We start from the raw sequence: 6,000 nt of genomic DNA, 5'->3' as shown, positions 1-6,000 counted from the left end.
GCGCGGAGGCGGGGCGAGGGGCGGGGCCTGCGGAACCCGGACCTCTCAGGTGGTGGAGCTGGGCAAGGGGCGGGTCCGAAATGGAGGGTACCTCGTGGGTGGTGGGGCGGGGCGGGGCCTAGGGAGGGTGGAGCCTCGCCGGGGACCGGCCCTGTGGTGGGCGGGGCTTAGGCGAGGGGCCCCGGTTATGGGCGGGGCCGGTGCGCACAGGGCGTGGGGAGGTCTGGCTATCTCTGCCTGCCTGCGGCTCCTTGCTCTGCCCTAGGCATTTTTTTTCTTTATTAATTTACTTCTATTCATGCGTATTTGCGTGTGCCCACAGAGTTTATGTGCGCCATGTGTGTGCAGGAGAGCAGAGGGGGTCGGATCCTGGAGTTACAGGCAGTTTTCTCTCTAGCCCCGCCCCGTGCCCTCCCTACTCCCTGGTTGGTTTGTTTTTTTATGCTTTGGGGGGAGATTGGGAGGTTGAGACAGGATCTCTTTTTGTTTCCCCGCCTGTCTAGCAACTTCTGCTGTAGACAGGCTGACCTCAAAGTCAGAAATCTGCCTGCCTCTGCACTCCCGGCTTCTTAAACAGGATCTTCTCACAATGTAGCGAACTCACAGATACCCCCAGCCTCTTCCTCTTCAGTACTGGAATTATAGGCAGGCACCACTAGTCTCTGTTTGTTTGTTTGTTTGTTTGTTTGTTGTTTTTCGAGACAGGGTTTCTCCGTGTAGCCTTGGCTGGCCTCCCCGCTCAAAGAGATCCATCTGCCTCTGTTTCCTGAGTGTTGAGTTTAAAGGTGTGCGCCACCGTCGTCCCACCGCCAGGCTCAGCTTTTCTTTTCTTATTACATTCGTTTATTTTGTGTGTGTGCCTGAAGACCTAAGAACGTGCCCATGCGGAGGTCAGAGGGAAACCTGCAAGTTGGTTCTGTCCACATTGTGGCTCCAGCACTGAATTCAGGCTGTCACGTTTGGTAGCATTAAATGCCTTTATCCATGGAGCCACCTCACCAAGCCCTTTCAGCTTCATTTCTTATCTTATTTAATTTTTGTTGTTAGGGGAAGTTTTGAGGCAGGATCTACTGTAGCCCAGGCTACCCCAGAGCTTATCACAAAGCAAAAGATAATCACTGACACCTGGTTCTCCTGCCACCGTCCTGCCTGGTCAGTTAGACTCAGGGGTTCTTTTTTGTTGTCTGGTCGCATGGAGGGGGGCTGATGGGCATGTGGGAGCACTTGGTATTTACAATCACTGTCGTTTGGGGGGGCTTGATATGTTGGACCACATGCCATATCGTAGGCTGTTTATATGGGTGTCTGTGCGATTTCCACATGCGATTTCCACATGCCATTTCCAAGCACACTCATGTTATGTGTATGGGTGTGCCTGTTCTGAGCTGAGATGTGTGAACATGTGAGCATACATGCCCTACCCCAGCCCGGCCATATGGGAGATCTATATCTATATCTCTATGTCCCATAAAGCCATTTCCTAGCCCATTTACATGGGGTGGGGATGGGGAGTGGCCTCGATGGCCCACATGCCTGTTTTGAGGCTGGTGATACGGGGACCCCACGGGCATGTTGACCCACTTGTCATTTCTGAGCCCGTTTACATAGACATGTTGGCCGACATGACATTTTTTACAAGCTCTGTCACATGGGAGAGGTATGTAAGTATGTTTGCGCACATACCATTTCCGAACTGGGCCACATAGGTGGGTATATGTGTGTGTGTTATCTTAAATGCCATTTCTGAGCACAGACACATAGCGGTGGTATATGTACATGTTGGCCACGTGCCATTTCCAAATCTGGTCACGTGCGGCATCTCTGGGCATGCTGTCCCACACGTGTCAGTGTTTCCAGTTACTCCAGTCGGTGGGAGACAGAGAGGCACTACAGGATGAACTAAGTCTTCTTCTTCTTCTTCTTCTTTTTTTTTTTTTTTTTTTTTTTTTGGTTTTTCGAAACAGGGTCTCTCTGTGTTAGCCTTGGCTGTGTCCTGGACTCACTTTGTAGACCAGGCTGGCCTTAAACTCACAGCGATCAGCCGGCCTCTGAACTAAGGCTTCTTAGCAGCTGGGTGGGTCAGCCTCTCATGGGCTTATCCTCAGCCCCGGGGGAAGTTTATTCTTTGGTTGCTAAATAAAAGTGTTTTGTTTTGTTTTTTGATACAAGTTCCTCATACCAAAGCCCCATATCTAATCTATACATTTCCTAAGGAAAAACATCAGGGCCCTGCAGCCTGAGTCCTTACCGAGCACTGTTTGCAGTATCAAAAATGCAAGGCATTCCAGGTGCGCCAGGGCCAACGTCATGCACAGGCTGTAGAGCCTCTGCAGAAAACACTCCATAGATGACAGGAAACAACCAGTTTTCTACAGTGACGTCTTCAAGGTCATAGAGCTTCTAGAAAACATCTCTTCATTCTGAAGCTTAATCTACATCTGGTGAAAACTTCCTCCTCTTCCTTCTTCTTTTTTTTTTTTTTTTTTGGTTTTTTGAGACAGGGTTTCTCTGTGTAGCCTTGGCTGTCCTGAACTCTCTTTGTAGACCAGGCTGGCCCTGAACTCACAGAGAATTGCTTGCCTCTGCCTCCCCAAGTGCTGGGATTAAAGGTGTGTGCCACCACGCCAGGCTTAACTATTTTTTGTTTTGTTTTGTTTTGTTTTTTGAGACAGGGTCTCTCTGTGTTAGCCTTGGCTGTCCTGGACTCACTTTGTAGACCAGGCTGGCCTCTAACTCACAGCGATCCGCCCGCCTCTGCCTCCCGAGTGCTGGGATTGAAGGCGTGCGCCACCACGCCCGGCCAGGCTTAACTATTTTATTCTCATGTTTATCCTAAGTATGCTGATTCTGCTAGAATTCCATTACACACATGTGTATTTTGTGGGACAGTGTGCACACGTTGGAAAACCTGCCATTTACCACTCCTCACATGGAGGGGAGCATGGGCATGTGGGTCCACATCCTAATTCAGAACCTGTTCATAGGATGTGTTTGCCCGGAAGCCGTTCTGAGAACCGCTGTCTGGGAGGTGTGCGTGCATTGGGAATGTTTTACCTCAAGACATTTTGGAACCTAGTTACATGGAGGGGGTATATGGACCCGGTAACTTGGAAGACTATATAGCCACGTTGGCCCACATGTGGGGTTTTTTGTTTGTTTGTTTGTTTTTTGGATGTGTCTTTTTTGTTTCTTTGGTTGGTTTGGTTTTTTGAGACAGAGTGTCTCTGTGTAGCCTTGGCTGTCCTGGAGTCACTTTGTAGACCAGGCTGGCCTCGAACTCACAGCGATCTACCTGCCTCTGCCTCCCGAGTGCTGGGATTACAGGTGTGCATCACCATGCCCAGCCCACATGTATATTTTAAAGATGGTCACTTGAAGCACATGTTACTTGTAATTCTGATCATATGGGGAGTTGTGTGCATGTTGACTCACATGCCAGTTTCGTTATGTTGGTCAACATGCTGTTTCTGATCCTGGTAACATGGCAGGTGTATTTGCATGTTGGCTCACATGCCTGTTTTGAGTCTGGTCGTCATATGGTGGGCAGTATGTTTGCCCACATGGCATTTAAGAGGCTGCTCAAATGGAGGTCGTAAGGGCACGTTGGTCTGTTTGTCGTTTTTGAACATCATGGAAAGGGAATGTTGTACGGGCATATTTGCCACATGCCTGTTGTGAGCCCAGGTACAAGGAAGACTGTACAGGCAGGTTTTTGAGCCTGGTCATTTGGCGGGGGGGGGGGGGGGGGGTATAAGGTATTGGCCCACATGCCAGTTCTGAGCCCTGTAATATAGAGGAGCAAGCTTATGGGCGTATTAGCCCAATTTTTTTTTCTTTTTCTTTTTGACTGTCCTGGAACTCACTCTGTAGACCAAGCTGGCCTTGAACACAGAGCTCCACCATCTGCCTTTGCAAATTCTATTACGGGAGATTGTCTAGGCCTGTTGACTCACATGTCATTTCCGAGTCTGGTCACATTGGAGAGGGGATAAGGGCATTTTCACCCACATGGTACTTCTGAGTCTAATCAAATGGGGGAGAACGTAGGCATGTGTGCCACCATGCTATATCCAAGCTGGGTCACAGGGAGCGGGAGTGTGGGTGTGCTCACCCGTAAGCCATTTCCAAACCTGTTTACATGGGGAGGGGGTGGCCAGGTGGGTCCATGTGCCTGTCTTGGCTTGGTTTGGGTTGGTTGGGTTTTTTGAGGCAGGGTTTCTCTGTGTAGCCTTGGCTCCATGTTGGAGCTGGAAACATGGGGAACTGTATGGACAATGATGGAGGATTTGATATTTATGAGCCCTGTTATTTAGGGGGTGTAGAGTCGTGTTTGCCCTCACGCCACTTCTTAGCCTTAGGTCATTTGGGGGCTATAAGTATGTGTTGACTAACATGACATTTCCAAGCCAGGTCACATGAAGGTAAATGGGTATGCTGGCCCACGCGGCTTTTTTTTTTTTAATTAGGTTTTTTTTTTTTTTAGTTTTTCTTTTATTTATTTATTTATTTTTTTTTTGGTTTTTCGAGACAGGGTCTCTCTGTGTAGCCTTGGCTGGCCTAGACTCACTTTGTAGACCAGGCTGGCTTCGAACTCACAGCGATTTGCCTGCCTCTGCCTCCCAAGTGCTGGGATTAAAGGCGTGCCCCACCACCGCCCGGCCCTTTTTTTAGTTTTTCAAGACAGGGTTTCTTTTGTATTCCTGGCTGTCCTGGACTCATTTTGTAGATCAGGTTGGCCTCGAACTCATAGAGATCCACCTGCCTCTGCCTCTCAAGTGCCCAGGCTTTGTCCTATGTAGATATCTATTTTCATATTTACAGACACACATTTCCTGGCTTTGTCATATATTGGTGTAAATGTGAAGGTTCATACACAAATGTATTTTCTAGCTTCATTACATTTAGGCATATATGTGTATGTTCACATATATACAACATACAGATTTGTCACATGTAGGTATGTATGTGCATTTTTATATACATTTTCCTATTTCTGTTATATGTATGTAGGTATATGTGTTCAGTTTCACACACGTGTATTTCTTATTTTTTATATGATGGTCTGTATTTCCTTGTTTTTTTTCTAGGTCTGTCACATGTAGCTAGATATTTGCATGTGTACACACTTGTATTGCCTGGAGCTCTCATAACTAGACCTCAATGTACAGGCTAATACACTTACATATTTCAAAGCTCTATCACTTGTGGGTGTATGTGTACATACATATGTATGTGTGTGTGTTTAGAGTCACAGGAATGTATTTCCTTGTTTTTTCATAGGAGGGTATATACATGCATGATCAAACATATAAAAGACAGGAAATGCATGTATGAATATATACATCTACATATTTCAAACCTGAAAAATACATATGAAAGAAAAAGGAGGCTGGGCGTGGTGGCTCATGCCTTTAATCCCAGCACTCAGGAAGCAGAGGCAGGTGGATCACTGTAAGTTCCAGTCCAGCCTGGTCTACAAAGTAAGTCCAGGACAGCTAAGGCTACACACAGAGAAACCCTGTCTCGAAAAACCAAAAACAGAAACAGAAAAGCAACAAAAAACCCCAAAACAGCAACAACAACAAAAAAGGAAATACATTTATATGAACATATATACCTGCATATGACAGAACTAAAGAAATATATGTATATAAAAATGAACATATTTGCCTACATATGACAAAGCTACAAAATGCATGTGCCTAATATCATATATGCATTCACACATACGTATGTCTGACTATTTTTTGTTTTTATTTTTTATTTTTTTTTGGTTTTGTTTTTGTTTTTTCAAGACAGGGTTTCTCTGTGTAGCCCTGGCTGTCCTGAGCTTGCTTTGTAGACCAGGCTGGCCTCGAACTCAGAGAAATCTACCTGCCTCTGCCTCCCCAGTGCTGGGATTAAAGGCATGTGCCACCACACCCAGCTCTGTGACTCTTTCTTATGTTATGTGTTTATGTGCACGCTCACACGCTTGTATTTCCTAGCTCTGTCATACGT

This window comes from Acomys minous, assembly GCF_964271855.1.
Source record: "Acomys minous genome assembly, chromosome: 16".
Classification (NCBI taxonomy): domain Eukaryota; kingdom Metazoa; phylum Chordata; class Mammalia; order Rodentia; family Muridae; genus Acomys; species Acomys minous.
Note: the sequence above shows the minus strand (reverse complement) of the source record.